Source organism: Diadema antillarum, unplaced genomic scaffold (genome assembly GCF_040938485.1).
Source record: "Diadema antillarum isolate AM-2024a unplaced genomic scaffold, OU_Dant_1.0 seq00000331_RagTag, whole genome shotgun sequence".
Lineage (NCBI taxonomy): Eukaryota > Metazoa > Echinodermata > Echinoidea > Diadematoida > Diadematidae > Diadema > Diadema antillarum.
The window spans coordinates 186,041-204,384 of NW_027271348.1; the positions used below are offsets into that span (position 1 = coordinate 186,041).

At 37.8% G+C, this 18,344-nt stretch overlaps 1 protein-coding gene across 1 annotated transcript in view; it reads right to left on the reverse strand.

Annotated features, from left to right (window-relative positions):
* The window catches only part of LOC139730733 (autocrine proliferation repressor protein A-like), a 148,052-nt gene that overhangs the window by 127,657 nt on the left and 2,051 nt on the right, over nucleotides 1–18,344 (reverse strand). The window lies entirely within an intron of this gene.

Genomic DNA, 18,344 nt, shown 5'->3' on the forward strand with positions numbered 1-18,344 from the left:
AGAGTTGATTAAAAAAGATATCTTAATTTCCATAATTTTTGTTCCTTTTCGCCAATGTCAAACTTTTAGCATACTATTCTGGCACGGCGTCAAGTTTTTTTCCCAGCATCAATGTTGTTGACAAGTCTAGGGTCATGATCTTGGTATGGACAGTCAAATTGCCGCCTCGCGCGGCGCAGCAGAGCCTAGTTTTTGAATGTTTCGAGGAGGTTTAAATTCTCATCTCTATGTTGTTAGAATGATCCTGTACCCAGCCCTGTGCTTACACAATCCTCAGTACTTCACGATGTCATGCCGGTGTCACAGGCGATCCGTTCCGGCCAGTAGATAAATTCCGCCGGAACGAATCGGGGGAATTTGGTCAGTATATCGGATCCCCCGGATCCAATCGGCGGAATTTTTGCCTCACCGCCGTTACGATCCCCCCACCGCCGATTCGATCCGGGTCTCTACCGTACAATGTATACAAAGTGGTGATGGGGAAACATCCCTTCAGTAAAATGTACTCTTCCAGTCGCCCTCCACAGCCAATGAACTTTTCCAAATCTTTCTAACCAGCCAATCGAACAAAGTTGCCAATTTGAGACCCGGACTACAAAGCGATTCCTTTTTTTTTTTCTCTCCCTAATCTCTTTCGTCGTCGTGGTGGCCATGATACAGTACATGCACGTACCGGATACCGATATGACGTTGGTCATGCCAACCTCTCTATGATTTGAATCGTCTTGAACAGAATAACCGAATGAGTTACTGTAGTCGGGATGCTCGGCATGCTTCATGTAAACTACTGTAATACAAGGAGCTTCATATAAAATACACGTATGAGCTCAAATAGTCCACCTTCATTTTAATGTCTATTTTCATCGCTCAGAATCTAATCATTTAGTACGATATAACGACCAATACAATCGCCAACGTCTATACATGCATGTTTTGTTTTGTTTTTATCAGTTGTAACAACTTCAAATGACGGGATGAATTTTGTTTTTGTGTGTTCAGTTGTCTTTATTCTATTTGTGTCCGGGTGTATGTGCATGTGTGTGTCTGTGTGTGTGTGTGTGTGTGTTTTTTTTTTTTTTTTTGGGGGGGGGCGGTCTATCTCTTCTGGCATAATAATGTCTTACACAGAGATTACTTCAAACAGGCAAGGTATTCTAAAGGGATACCGTATAGTTTTGGTTGAGATGGGCGATTGAAAATTTAACGTTTTGCAAGATAATTAGAAAGCACATTTAAAATATTAGAGAGCATACGATTCTAAGAGAAATTCAAAGTACATTATACAAAATCGGTTTGGACTGAAAACAAAAATACATGTGTAGTGGGCAGATAAGGTGGGTCCATCCTTTAATTAGGGCCTCTTTGTTTATACATATATCACAGCAATTTGAAGCAAATTTGTGTCAAATGAACTCTTAATTCCTAAAAGAATTGAATGCTCTTTTATATTGCAGGTTTGTCATTATTTGTTTGTTGATTTTTTTTTTTGTTGGAAACCTGAACCCTCATCTCAGGCAATACTGTACCATCCATTTAATCTTGAATGCCTTCCCTTTTCATGATAGTGACTGCGGCTCCCTAAAACAGAACTTCTGTTTAAAGAAAGTAGAGTGCATGCAAGATATGGGGTATCAAAAACTCACGTAAATTTTCCACTTCTAATAATACCCGAACTTGAATATCCAAACAGTGCACCTGTGTCCAAAATCTGGTGTTCCACAAAAAGTTACATTTTCTTTTCGTACACGTTAAGTTTCATACATATATGTATATGCATTTTTAATGGAAAATACATATTACATGCACATGTAAAAGGTTTGAAGCCAATAGTGGCAAGGGGATAGACAGAAATTAAAAGAGATAAGAAAATGAAAAACAGCCAGTAAACTACCTGTAACATGAATATACAGGAAACAGACAGAAATATGGTTTAATGTAACCCAAAATGGAATATATATAAATAAAAAGTAAAAAGGGGAAAAGCTGTGGGATAACGGAGAAAAAACATAGAATTTAAAATAAGAAATAAAGAAGAGATTGAGAGTGCCAAGGAGAAAAATAAGGAGAAAAGGATACAAAGGAAAATGTTATTCACCTCGAGTTATAACAGCTTTAAATCATGAAATTTTAATCCACAAATTGTCTCATTATGGCATACGGGGGAAGGCCTTGGAGTGGTTCAGGAGAACCGAAAAACAATGTATAGCTCTGAACGAGAATAACTCAAGTTTTAAATTCATTAAATGTGGCATCCCTCAGGGTAGTATATTAGGTCCTTTACTTTTCATTATTTATATCAATGACTTCTGCAAATCATCTGACATATTCTCATTTATACTTTTTGCTGATGATTCAAATGTTTTCTTTTCTCATCAAAACCAAGTTACTCTCGTAGACACCGTCAACTCTGAATTGAAAAAAGTAACTCTGTGGATAAGATCTTCATACAATCTTCAGAAAATTAAGTCTATGCTTTTTAGAAAATCCTTAGAAATACCAAATACAGATATTATTTTTGATGATACTCGATAAGAACGTGTATCCCACGTAAAATTTCTTGGTATCACAGTGGATGATAAACTTTCATGGAGGCCTCATATTATTAACATAAGTAAAATAATTTCACGTAATATTCGTATTATTAACAGACTTAAGTTTCACATTCCATCGTCTTCTTTGTTAACATTGTATTTTCTTTAATATTATACCTTATCTCAATTACAGAATTTTAGCATGGGCAGCGCCCATCAAATTTCATTAGATAAATTATTGTTATTGCAAAAAAAAAGTGCTTCGTATTATCTGTGGGGTTTCGACACGTTCCCACTCACATTCATTATTCATCAAATATAAGATTTAAAGAATTGAAGATTTGTTTCTTTTTCAACTGGGTCAATTCATGTTCAACTACAACACAAATGCTCTCCCGAATAGTTTTAATTCAATGTTTCCACGAAATCAATGTTTTCATGATTATCCTACTAGGCCGTCTAATGAGTTTCATCTACCCCTTTTGAGAACCTTATTTAGCTCAGAATACATTTATATACACCGGCCCTAAATTTTGGAATTCATTAAGTTCTGAAATAAAAGATTCTCCATCGTTATACTCTTTTTAAGCGTAATTTGAAATCTTTTTTGTTAAATTCTGGCTGAGACTCCGGCTGCTGTATGCTAGGTATAACTCAACGCGCGCGTACACGGCGATCACACGTCACAAATACACTGTGAAGAGAGTCGTGAAAGAACACGCTTTGTTGTTAATTAGTATGTATTCTTCACTGAACTTTTCAAAGTCATAAGATGCAATGTGGATTATGTCATTCGTATGTCTATCTTTTAGGTACAGAAGTTATAAATACCCTTGTAAGATGTCCAACTTGATGAGCTCCTTTCAGTATACCGTTCCCTAATCGGTAATCGGCAAGATATTGTCGCTCAGCAAAATAACGCAACTATGCAGTGCAGTGCGCGCACTGGCGTTAAAAGGGATATAGAGAGATAAGCACTCTGGATGCGGAGGACATTCAAACCAAGCGCTATGATATCTTATCAGACCATAGACTTGCAGTTCAATTAACTATATAATCAATTTTAACTGTTCATAAAACAGTGAACTTTAAAGAGGGATTGCATGTTCAAGTGAGATTTCAAACTGTTTCAATTTTTCAAAAGATAAACTCTCTAGATCTAGTATAAAACATAACAAATACACATAATTATGAAGAAGTGATAGCAGTTTCAGAGGGCGCTTCCTCGCCAAAATCGGAAAACGACTCTAGATCTGATTTATGATAATGATATGCAGAGAAGTCATAAGTAGGAAACAGCACCACTGGCCCGCATCAACCGAGCTAAATGTGTATACACTATGCATGCGAATCGCACATGAAAGATGTTACTGGGAGGATTTTTTTTTTTTTTTTTGGAAAATTAAAGCAGTTTTTGTGTGATATGATCCGATTTCTACAGTGCGTTTAGGTAATTATAGTCTTCGAAAGGGACCACAATACCAGTTTCATAAAATCATTTGATGTTAAACTAGAAACAAGGAAGAAAATTTCAGACGTGTTCTGGCTTACTTTGTTACCAATCGACAGTGCAACCCGACGAGCGCGGCCGAGTTCATGTCATGCGGAATGCCAAACTGCGTGTGGCTAAACTTTCTTTGGTATGCTCGGAACACTTCAAAGAAAATTAAAATGTATTGATTAATCTGTGACCATGAAGAGAAGCGTTTCTCTTGTCGATTTAAGTTAAAACTATTTTCAGTTGCTAATACAACAATCAACGAATGAAAGCACCAGCAATCGCACGTTCTACGCAACGAACTCTTTTCATCGCCGAGCCCGGTTCTACTTTTAGTGTTGTAGTGCTGCGGTGTGCCCTGGTAACAGCTTCATGCTTAACTGCAGCTGAGCCTGATGAGGCTGACTCTTCAACAAGAACGTAAGTTCCAATTTCAGAGGAGCATATACCTCAAAAGAGAAAAAAAGCAAGGGTATGTGGGCCTATACACCGATGGTAGCTGTCTCTTCTCGTTGGGCTTCTAATCTAACGTTGGAATTGTAGAAACATGCATTGCCTGCCCAGGATAGTAGAGACAAATCCTCTCGTATCACTTGAGCACTACGATTCTATAGTATGATCCACTACATGTCACGGCGGTCAGTAAATTTTCAGCTAAAAACGCCCTGAAAAGAGCATTTCAGCCCTACTGAATCAGCTCCAGTGGAAGTTCAAATCTATTCCTGAATGATGTTTGGCTTACCGAATTTATGAAAAAAAAAATGTTTCTCTTGCACAAGTCTCTCAGCTGCCTTCCAAGAACACAGCACACTTCAATTCAGTTGTTGCTGTGAACCTGGCTGTGAACGTAGTGTTGGTGCTATCAGCTGAGCGTAATTGGGCCGAATGCATAAAACTAGCAATTGCTAGTAAGCAATTGCTTCAAGCAAAAGCACAAGATCGTCTAGCATTTTAAGGTCTAGCTCAAGCAATTGCTTAAATCCATGTGCATAACCTTTTGCTTGTCCCGCACAAGCAATTGCTTGCGTTTTCAACAAAAGGGACGTCTCGCCTGTGCGAACACAAGAACAAAGGCGACTGTGACAGTATACAAATGATGCACATGACACAGTGGATCGGAGAGAATTGGATGGGCGAGTTTAACTTTGGAACTGTTTAAACCCACGAGCGCAGTGAGTGGGTTTTAGAACTGTTCCAAAGTTAAACGAGAGCATCCAATTCTCATTGATCCACGAAATAGGCCTGCGCATCATTTGTGTTATAAAATGGGCCCATAAATTCATGAAATACAACCATTTTCCCCATCATGCATCCGGTACACCTACAACATTGTACAAGACTTAAGCCATGCGTTCGGATTTTGATCATAAATTCATGAAATAAACCATTTTCCCCATCATGCATCTGGTACACCTACAACACTACAAGACTTAAGCCATGCGTTTGGATTTTACCGGATGCATGGCCATGCGTTCGGACGCATGGCTCAGTGCGGATAAGTAAAAATCAATGAATGACAAAATAAGACCAATCAGATTGCAGAGAACCTAAAGCCCATTTTATAACATGAATTTGAAAGGGCATGTGTGTGCGGAAACATTTCCTGACGTAGCAGAAGAGCTATGAAATGACACTCATAAATGCACACACAGACGCACAAACACATCTATACACACACACGTACTGGCTGATTCCATCACTGCTTACAGTAGCCCGGATCTGCCAGATCGCACGTGGTGAAAAGTCTCCTTGCTCTCCACCGAAGTCAGACATCCTACCTGTTTTTCATCACATTTTGCGTGCTAACCACTGGACATTCCCGTTGTTGAAATGAAAAAGGTCTTACACTACTTAGGAGTAATTTCTTGTAGATTTATACCACTCCCGCACAAGTGTGTGTTTTTTTTTTATTAATATGAATATGATACTTAAAAGGGAACGTCCCAGTTAAGCAAAAGCTCAAGCTCAATTTACAGAGCTTGGAAACTCGTAAGCAATTGCTAGCAAGAATAAGAAAAAAGTATGGTTCATGCATACGTTTTTCAGCAAATGTCTAGTCTCTGAGCAATTGCTTGCGGGCAGCAAGCAATTGCTTGTGCTTGCTAGCAAAAGCTTCTGCTCGCAAGCAATTGCTTGTTTTTATGCATACGGATTCTAGTAAAAGGCTAGCACAAGCAATTGCTAGCGTTTATGCATTCGGCCTAATATGTCCCCACACCGCGGCGCACAGTTGATAGCTGATATAAACGTGATCTGAATTGAAATGGTTTATTGATATTAACATCGTCGCAGCCAAAGGCCGAATTGTCACGTTTCACAGCAAATGATAGAAAAGAATACATCAAAATAGCTTAAAAAATACAAAAGTTTAACTACATATAAATATTCATAATGACTAAAATTAAATGTAGGCCTACAACTTATTCCGTGAAATATAAAATATTATATCTAAAAGGGATTCGCGAGATTAATATTGCACATGATATACATTTCAGACTGAAAAAAAAAGCCAGTTTTGTTGTCTCGCCTCCCATTTCTCACTCTCTCTCTCCCTCTCCCTCCCTTTCTGTCTATCTATCTCCCTCTCTCTCTCTCTTTCCTGTATGTTTCACTGTATCTATCTGCCTCTTTTTCTCCCTCTCCTTCTCCCTCTCCTCTCCCTCTTCCACTCTCTCTCTCTCTGTCTCAATACACTATTCATTAACATCGATATCTAAACACTAAACAAAAAGTAAGTTCCCCCTAAAACAAACCTCTGTAATTTGTAAATCAGGAACCGTTGAGGAAATCTGAATACAGGATCATGTAGCTGTATTTCTCGGCTACCTTTCATGTGAAATTCAGTGGATATCACTTGGTCACGCTTGAGTGAGCATGACTTAAAGTCAAAATGGTCACTTTATGAAGTTCACAAGCCCTATTTTGCAACTTTGATTTTGGTGATATCGGAACAAATTTCAATTTTCCAGGATAAAAAGGCATGCAACGTATGATTTATGTGCTTCTTATCGTACCATGTGACTTGTGCACAAAATTTCACGGTTGAGAGAACACGGGGTGAAATTACCAAAATGGCCAATTTGACATGTTTCTCGTGGTAATTTCTATCCATTGAGATTAAATTCGTGTGTTTAACAGTTTTTACATACAATTCACTTAATTTCACAGTTGAATGAGCACATTAAAAACAAAAAGAAAATAACAACTTAAATTTTGCAGTGAGAATTGCGATAATTTTGCGCACTGAAATCAACTGTTTAATGCTATTTGTATTGTGTTTAATACCACTGTGCATACAGTGATCACCTGACATTTCAGTCACGCTTCAATGAGCATGTGGGGCTGGAAAATCCTTTTTACCCTTTATAATGATGAAATATTCATTGCTTTCCTATGTTTAAGTTGAAATGATCAGAAATTACTCTGATTTCAATGAAAAAAATAACATTTCAACAAAAATAACATTGTGACATGCTTCAGTGAGCACATAAGATGAGCAAAGTGGGCAGGTCAAAACCATTTTTCGTGGCTGCAATTCCGATAAGATTTACATTTGTTTTGTTCAGCGGTCTTACAGATAGAGCCTGAAAAGTGAGTGCAGATGCTACCCAATCTGTGTTGTAATTATTGCCATAACGATCACATAATAGTCAATCAACATTTTAAGCAACTATCATCACCATCACAATCATCAACACCACAAGAACAACAAAGGCCACTATCTCACCACAATCAATATCTGTCTCCAGACTCTCAGTGCATATTTGCAGCACGGGAGGATATTGATGTTCAACAAAAGTGAAATTTGGTGCCATATCAATGATTGATTACATTTATTTTCCCTTGAGTTAATGCATGACTTCATGACGTCACAAAGACATCAAGAACTTTATGCTAAAATTAGTATTCAGTAGCGAGAACAAAAGCCCAGAGATTTAATTTGCATAATTTCTCATCTCTGCCCCAACAAAGGGATTTCATCAAATTAAAGGCAGACCAATTTCCCAGGAATACTTCAATATTTAATCAAAGGTAGCCATGGATTATAAGAGGGGTTTCCGGCCCCATGTACCCTTTTACGTGTAAAATTTTGAAGGAATGAGACTGAGACATTTATATTGGTCCTAAAACGCAATAATGAAATGTGTTTAAGTTGATTTTAAATGCAGAATATCAAAGTTACATCTACTGGATGATTTCAATAAGATGAATCATTTTTTCATAATGTGGTCATTCAACCGTAAAATAAATCACATTGCATTCAAAATCCATTGTTAGTTTTCAAAAACATAAATTCCTCCTCTTCACATGAACTTACCATGGGGATTATGACCAAACTGCCAATTTTTGATAATGTAGGGTAAAAAAAAGCGTTTCCAGCCTCACGTGCTTATTGAAGCGTGACTGAAATGTCAGGTGGTCACTGATATGCGTGTGGATATTAGCACAATATAAAAAAGCATCATACAATTGATTTCAGTGTGTAAAATTATCGCAATTCTTACTGCACAATTTAAATTGTTATTTTTCTTTGTTTTTATGTACTCATTCAACCATGAAATTGCGTGAATTGTGTGTAAAAACTGTTCAACAAACGAATTCGATCTCAATGGATACAAATAGCATTAAACAGTTGATTTCAGTGCGCAAAATTATCGCAATTCTCACTGCAAAATTTAAGTTGTTATTTTTTTTTTGTTTTTAATGTGCTCATTCAACTGTGAAATTAAGTGAATTGTGTGTAAAAACTGTTAAACACACGAATTTAATCTCAATGGATAGAAATTACCACGAGAAACATGTCAAATTGGCCATTTTGGTAATTTTCACCCCGTGTTCACTCAACCGTGAAATTTTGTGCACAAGTCACATGGTACGATAAGAAGCACATAAATCATACGTTGCATGCCTTTTTATCCTGGAAAATTGAAATTTGTTCCGATATCACCAAAATCAAAGTTGCAAAATAGGACTTGTGAACTTCATAAAGTGACCATTTTGACTTTAAGTCATGCTCACTCAAGCGTGACCAAGTGATATCCACTGAATTTCACATGAAAGGTAGCCGAGAAATACAGCTACATGATCTTGTATTCAGATTTCATCAAAGGTTCCTGATTCAAAAATTACAGAGGTTTGGTTTAGGCGGAACTTACTTTTTGTTTAGTGTTTATATCAAATTAAAATCACTCATTATCACCCAATATAGTGATTCTTCTAATGCTTGGATATGTATAACAATAAAAGATATTTTCTATGTATACATAATCATAAGTATCTCATGATTTTGGATGCTTCAAAAAGATACACAGCCCATGATCAAACCCAGTGACAAGAATCCAAAAGTGTGAAAAAAACAACAGGATACAATTATTACAAAACAAAATCGTAACCCGTGTATATCATATATCTATCAGTTACACAAAAATACAATATACATAAAAAATAAGCATCATAATTATTCACCTCTATTCTCCTTTAATATCCTATAATATTATCAAATCCAGATTCAATTCAAAATCATATGAAATACAACATTCATTTAGACACGCACAAAAAAAAAAACTAGACTTGGAATTTGTCCTTGACAAATTACGTGATCCGATATATTCGGAAATAAATGTAATGACCTTTGACCCTAATTTACCTAGAAAAGACAGTGTCTGATGAAGTAGTTGTTATTTTATGAAAAGATATACTTGACATGGACTAAACATGTGCAAAATGTGGGGGTGAAAGGGCTTGTTTTTCTTGAGCTATTGCAAAGAAAGTCACCGAAAGAAAGACATATCTCCCGACATTGAAGCTAAGCGTCAATTTCAACCAGGTCTTTGGACGTAATCCCGACTTCCGATAAGAATATGGATCACATGAACAATAGCCCAAAGTTTCATCTACAACATATTAAAATCTGGGAGAAATTCACAGAAGGATAAATTAGCTAGTGCTCGATAAAGACAGTCATGTCATTTTTCATTTCCAGAAAAAATGTACTCCCATAGAGATAATACCTCATTTGCACAGCCAAAATGGCGTCCGACCAAAGCGTCGTTATTTTACAAAATGATCCATCTATCGAGGTCCATGTATGTGCAAAATATGACGGTGATACCATATACACTAATGAGATTATAGAATGAAGTATATTTGAACTTTGACCCCACTTAACACAGCCAAGATGACATCTGAGCAAAAAGTTGTTGTTTGTGAAATGATTCTTGCAACATGTTCCTTATGTTATTATTATTATTATTATTATTATTATTATTTATTCGACCAGGTAAAGAATATAGGATACATATCATAAACATTACAAACATGAAACAAAAACCAGAATGAACTTTACAAAGGATACAATGTACTGTACACGTTACACAAAATGAAAGTGAAATGAATGGAGACTACATGAGGGTCAGGGCACACAAAAGTAAATACATTTACTATTGCCCATAGGCATGTGAACCCACACATGTTGCCCCTAAGAAACATTTAACAATCATTGAAAAATTATCCCTCAACCCCCGATCCCCACCCCTTAACACCATAGCCCATATCAACTTCTAAACATAAAAACACAATACAATTCCAATATAATCATCCAACCACTGACTTCATCTATAAATATATTCATACATTAATCTCAAAAACTGAAAAAGATACAACTTCAACATAAATGTACGAGATTCCTGGATTTCCGCCCGACCCCCAACCCTAAACCTTTAACCTCTTAAAACATAGTCATCATTGTCGTCAGCATAAAAATGAAAATGAAGCACATGCGTACAAATCAAAACAAAAACTATCACTCAATGTGATTAATACCCCATCAAACACCGAGAAAGTAAACTCAGCTAACAATCAATTTGTATACTGTTACCATAACAACTCAATGTTCAACATGAACAAGGATGAAATTTGCACACCCACATATCATAGCAGTCACATATGCCGAATTTCAAATCAATTGCCCAAAATCTGAGAAAATTAAATGAAATCATATTATCATATGATTATCATTCAAAATATGGAGTTACCATGGAACACATTTCACAACAGTAACAATAAAAAAAATAAATCTTTCACATCTAGGTAATATAATGGTCACACATATCAAATTCGAAACCAAATACTGAAAAAACTGAGAGAGTTAGCCAAACCAAAGTTTTTATATGATCCTCATCCAAAACATACTGATACCATGGCAACATTTTGTTCAACAATGACGAAAAAAATGAATAAATTTGCGCATGTGCGTATGTACTACAGCGGTCACATGTGCCAAATCTCAAACCAACACTAAAAAACGCTCAAAAGCTCAGTGAGCTAGCTAAATCCACAATACTCTTATACGAGTTCTTTGTTCAAAATATGCAGTTATCATGGCAACACACTATTCAACAATACCAAAAGAATAATTAAGTTTGCACATTTTTGTACCGTAACAGTCATATGTACCATAATAACACATTGTTAAACAATGAAAAAAAATCAATTACACAATGTGTGCAAAATGTGGGAAAGATAGGACGTGTATTTACCTAGCCTTTTGACAAGGCCTCGTGGCTGAAGATTGAGACTAACTCGCCACACCGAGCACTGCGAGAAACGGGTGAACGCGAGACCGAGTGGCGCAGCCACGAGGCCTTTTGAAACCTGGGGTTTTTTCCCTGCCGCCTCCCGACGAAGGCGAATATGAATTATTCATATATTCATGAGTCAGATCACACTTGGTATGCTAATGAGGACGTGTCAACGCTGTGCTGACAATGCAGGCAGCTACGGATGAGCGAGCCGCCGACATGCATACTTATGCGTATTCATTAGATGCGACGGCGTGGTGAGCGATGCGGTCGCTGATTGGCCGCTACCCTACAGGGTAGCAGAATCGGCGAGAAACAAGGCTCAAGATAAGAAATTCATGTCAGGGTTCAAAAGGCCTCGCGGCTGCGCCGCTCGGTCTGGCGTTCACCCGTTCTCTCGCAGTTAGTCTCTTTTTTCAGCCACGAGGCCTTGCCAAAAGGCTAGTATTTACCAAGATACAGGATTAAACACTTTTGACCTTTGACCCTAATTTACCTACCCAAGACGGTGTCGGAGGAAGTAGTTGTTATTTCATGAAATGATGTTCGTGACATGAACGAAACATGTGCAAAATATAGGGTTGATAGCCATTGTTGTTGTTGATCTATTGCACAGAAAGTGGAAAAAAGAAAAAAAATTAAGAAAAAGTTAAGGTATTGTGTAGAAATTTGAAGGAGAAGCATTAAAAAAATCAGAAAAAGTTAGCAAGAGAGAATAAGACTAACTAAACAAAAAGAAGAAAAAAGTGTTAAAAAAAGCAAAAAGCAGGGGTGAGCCTCGAACCTTGGACCTTTAGATTAAAAGTCGGATGCGCTATCCACTGAGCTATTTCATCCCCATAGGCTCTGTGTATTAAGCAAAATGACGCTACATCGAAGCCAAGTGCCAATTTTAACCAAGTTTTTCGATGTAATTCCGACGTCGTATGAAGAAATGGAGGGTTAATTGGCGATAGCCCGAAGTCTCAGCTACAACATATTAAAATCTGGGAGAAATTCACCGAAGGATAAGTGAGCTAGGGCTCGAAAAAGATAGTCATGTCAATTTTCATTTTCAGAAAAACTGCACTCCCATAGAGATAACACGTAAACTGGTCAAATTTGACAAGGTTACTTTCAATCCATTTTTACGAGGTGATGCCGTCATCCAATCAAAATTTTGATATACATTAATGAAATAACATCTAATAAGCTACAACATACTGAAATCTGGGTGAAAATCGGCAAAGGATAAGTGAGATACGCTCGAGTGAACTTGAAATTTGATGACGTCTTTTTGAAAATTTACTCTTTTTTATTTTATTAAGAAATTTGATATCTTTTAATCATTTTTCCAGCATCGTCAACCCATGAAATGACATGTACAACTCATCAGCTTTCAGAACATGTAAAGAAAATGGGGGGTCACCGTCCATCCTGACGAGTAGAATCGGATTTAAAATTGGCGTTTTTTTGGCATAGTTGCACTGTATATCGCCATTGACGCGCGCGCGGAATTTCAACTTTGACTGGCTCGTATGACGTCATATTGAGTCGGATTGACTTGAAACTTGATAGAATTATTCCTTGACATTTCAGACATCCGATCCGTGTGAAGAAACGGGAAATTTCTATTGCATATGAGCTGTGCGTGCGTATATGCGCGCGCGCGTACGCGTCCGTCCATTTTTTTCAATTCTTACAAAAATTCTCCAAATGATTTGAAACGTGCAAAAAAAAACTGAGCTCGATTGGAGCATGTCAACATTTCAACGTGCGCGTACGCGTATGTTTTAAGTGTAAAGATGAATTTTGAGAATATGAGTAGAAAGAGCCTGACTTGAACTATATGAGACGTAAATTTCATTGAGAAATTCCATTCCATTAATGAGATATGAATGAAAATGTGATTTCATATAATGACGTCATAGTGACGTCACGGTTGACTGATCACAATGATTTTATTAGATCTGTCGTCTTTGGGACACGATACATATATGGTGTAAGTTTGACATTGATAGTCGAAGGACTTTTTGAGTTAACCTCTGCACAACTTTTGAGGAGAAATAAGAAAAAGAAGAAAGAATCCGTACAGATACAGAAGGTGATCCGAGACGATACTCAGATCACCTAATTGTACAAAACTGATTAAGATAAATAAAACAGATAAACGGACTTCACTATGACCATATTAATGCAAGAAATTTGCAGTGATCAAAGAGAAAGAGCTAAAAAAAGGGGGTGAGAAAGAAAAAGGAAACAAGGAAAAGAGCAAATGAAAGCATTATTGTGTCCATATTATCAAATACACTCAAATCACTACATAATCATGAAGATGAATGTTGTTGGTGTGGGTAGCCCTCCTGTGAAAGGCATCACATAACATACATGTGTAATCTTACGCACAGAAAACTCTTGCTAAATTCAAAATATGTGTGAAGTGTGGTATCGGACTGTTTCTGGGTCTACACCAGGGCTCTGAGCGTTGGGTGCCGCTCGTAGTGTTGTGATCATGAATTTTCATGGGTGGTAGGAGATGATGCAATTTGGATGTTGGGCGTTGCAATGATTTGGCAAAAGTCGTGCATAGCTGCTGTCGGCGGTCGGCCAAAGATGACAGGTTGCACTTTAGCAACGATTCAGAATATCGGGTGTATGTGTTCCCAAGAATTTGCTCGATAACCTGGCGTTGCCGCTTTGTAAGAACACTAGACCACACTGGCACGGCGTACTCCAACCCTGGTCTCACAAAAGTGACGTATACCGTAACGAGGTCACAGACAGAGATACCGTGATGCTTCAGCGTGCGTAGAACATACAGACGGCTATTTGCTCGTTTCACCCACAGAAGTTCTGTGGTTTCACCATATACTCCACATGTGTATCCCACTTGAGATCGGCCTGCATGAAGACTGCTGGGAGTTTGACTGTCTTGCTATTGTAACGTAGGCCTCATGCTAAAGGCGCAGTGGCATTGTGACACACAGTGGTTGAATATTGAACGGTGCTGTGTTTTTGGAAGGCAGCTAAGAGACCTGTGCAAGAAAACTATTTTTTTCGGATTAATTCATAAAATCGGTTAGCCAAACATCAATTAGGAATAGAGCTGATTCAGTGGGCCGAATGCATAAAACAAGCAATTGCTTCAAGCAAAAGCACAAGCTCGTCTAGCAAAAGGTCTAGCTCAAGCAATTGCTTTAATCCATATGAATTATGTTTTGCTTGTGCTGATACCTTTTGCTTGTCCAGCACAAGCAATTGCTTGCGTTTTCAACAAAAGGGACATCACGCCTGTGCGAACACAAGAACAAAGGCGAGTGTGACAGCATGTATTTGAAACGGCATGTGTGTACGGAAACATTTCCTGGCATAGCAAAGGAGCTATGAAATGACACTCATAAATGCACACACAGACGCACACACACATTTATACACACAAACGTACTGGCTGATTCCCACCACTGCATATAGTAGCCCAGATCTGCCAAATCGCACGTGGAGAGAGGTCTCCTTGCTCTCCACCGAAGTCAGACGTCCTACCTGTTTTTCATCACATTTTGCGTGCTAACCACTGGACATTCCCGTTGTAACAAAAAAAGTTTCTTACACTACTTAGGAGTAATTTCTTGTAGATTTATACCACTCCTACACAAATTTGGTCTTTCTCTTAAAAATATGAAAATGATACTTAAAAGGGAACGTCCCAATTAAGCAAAAGCTCAAGCTCATTTTACAGAGCTTGGAAAAATCGTAACCACTCCTACACAAGTATGGTCTTTCTTTTAAAAATATGAAAATGATACTTAAAAGGGAACGTCCCAGCAAAAGCTCAAGCTCATTTTACAGAGCTTGGAAAATCGTAAGCAATTGCTATTAAGAACAAGCAAAAGGTATGTTTTATGCATACGTTTTTAAGCAAATGCTTGGTCTCTGAGCAATTGCTTGCGGGCAGCAAGCAATTGCTTGTGCTCGCTAGCAAAGCTTCTGCTCGCAAGCAATTGCTTGTTTTTATGCATACGGATTCAAGAAAAAGGCTAGCACAAGCAGTTGCTAGCGTTTATGCATCCGGCCCAGTAATGCTGAAATGCTCTTTTTAGGGCGTTTTTAGCTGAAAATTTACTGACTGGCATAATAAGTAGTGGATCAAACTATAAGTATCATTCATAGCAGACTAGTACAGTGGGCCGGCCATTGGGCCTACATTTATAATTCCAACGTTAGACTGAAAATTGAAAAAGATTACAAAGATACCATGGTTCTATAGGCCTACATACCTTTGCTTTTTGTTTTTCTGTTGAGATATGTGTTCCTTTGAAACCGGAACTTACGTTCTTGTTGAAGAGTCGGCCTCATCAGGCTCAGCTGTAGTTGACCATGAAGCTGCACCAGGGCGTACCGCAACACTCCACTACTACCGGCCTACTCGTACAAGATAGTTAATAGCAGAACCGGGCTTCGCGATGAAAAGACTTCGTTGTGTAGAACATGCGATTGTTGGTGCTTTAATTGATTGTTGTTATTGAAATTAGTTTTAACTCAAATCGACAAGGGAAACTCATTTCCTCTTCATGGTCACAGATTTATCAATACATTGTAAATTCATCTTTGAAGTGCTCCGAGCATACAAAAGTGCAAAGAATGTTTGGCCACACGCAGATACTTGGCATTCTTATGACGTCTCTGCATAAAATCAGATCCAAAGCCGTTTTCCGATTTTGGCGAGGAAGCGCTCTCTGAAACTGCTATGTTTGTAATGTTATTTCTTCATAATTACTTATGTATAGTGAAAGACGAATGTTTTATACTAGATCTGGAGAGTTTATCTTTCAAAAACTGAAACAGTTTGAAATTTCAAATAAATTTGCAAATACCTCTTTAAAAAAGAAAAAACTATACCTGATTTGATCCTAAAAGTGCAACCGTTCACTTCGACGAACAAGAACCACGAGCTGAATCAGCTAGTTTCAGAGAAACCGCCGGAAGAAAATTGACACCGCACTCCAAAAGAATTTCGCAGGCCTTCGATCGTACACCGAGCCCCCAAAATTGGGAAATGTAGCGAAATCTCCATAGAAAAGCTGAAAACATGGACATCTTAATGCCAATTTTGAAACTTTTCTTCTCAAAGAATAACACCAAATTTAGTATCATTCCTCGCAAAGCATTTTTTAGGTTTCAAATTCCGCCCGAAGGTTTGTAGAAAAAAACGTGACTTGGAGATTCGACAGGGTGTGCGGAGCAGATGCGCATAACTTTTTCGTAAGACCAGGCGTCCACTAGGGCGCGGACAAGACGCGGACAAGACCCGGAAAGCAAATTTGGTATTCCGCACTCCTTCGGCAACCTGTCCGCACGTTCCTGAACGTGTCCGCTCACTGTCCTAAACATGTTCGGGCGTTTCCGCACCTTTCGGGAGAGAGAAAATTTTCCGCGTCCAAATTTTGATCGACACCAAAATTTGGACGCGGAAATGAACTTCCTGTCACCTTTGGTAACTTGTCCTGACGATGTCCTGAGGACATCCCGCCTGTCCGGAACCCTTCCGCTCCTTCCGCACACGCTCCGGAAAGAATCCCGCGGTGTGGGGAAGCTTCGTGAATGAAAGCGGAAGACACCAGGAATGTTTTAGGACAGCGCGGAGCAGATGCGGATCTATATATGCAAGTGTCCGGAACCGATGCGGACATTTTGTGATCCAGACGCGAAAGTGCCCCTCTCACCTCCTAGTATGTTTATGTTGATTTGATCTTTTCAGAAATTATTTTTCATCTGAGTGACTTTCATTGTTGCCATTGCCTACTATGGTACATTTTCTTTTATGTTGTTTTCTTATTTTATTTGCGAACAAACTAGGTTGTCCCATGTGACAGCCCAGCTGAAAATTCACAAAAGTTGGTAAAAATACACTCAGAAAAAAGATGCATGTAAACACTTTTTCAAGTTTACATTTCTCATAGAATTTTTGGCTAAATTTTAATGTGTTATATAAAAATGAACAAGTTGTCATTCATGCGTAAATGCTCTTCTATTATACAATATATTAGAACAAAAGACAAATCTATCACAATAAAAAGCATGAATTCAATTGCAAAAATATACCTATGGTCTCATTACAATATAATATCTTTGAAGACCAAAATAACAATGAAAGCTGAAGAATAATGGAGGAAAATGAAGAGTTTTCTGTCAAATCAAAATTCAAGTGAAATGAGAGAAAAAGCAAATTTGACATGAATGATAGGGTTTGGCATTGATTTCTCAAATTAGGAAAACTTTAAATTATATGTTGAAACATTTATAGATTAAGCTGAAATTAAGCATGCTCTATTAACACATTCTGTCCATGATTAATGCCAACTTTAAAAGCAGTAGCTTCATCCCTTTAAAAGTTATCAGACTTGTGAAGAGTGTGCAAGAGTGTGCAAAAGAAATGCAAAGGGGCTTCTAAGACACAACCTGATCTCACTACTCTACAAAAAAAGAGCTGTAGAAAAACTGCTGAAAATGCACTTTCCCATTCATTTTATGATCCCAAACTTAAGAATAATGTAGAAGAAAGGGTAGTTCTTTCGGAAAATATGAAAAACGCAATATTGACTTAGTTGACCCTTTTCACCTTTTTTGAGTCCTCACGTAAAATGAAGGGGTGCGACTTTTTGTGGTGCACGGTCACCTTTATGGTTCTTGAATTTCTCTCATCTAAACTGAATGAATGAAAGAACTGTATTGTGTTCATTTAATCATATTTGTGCCCTT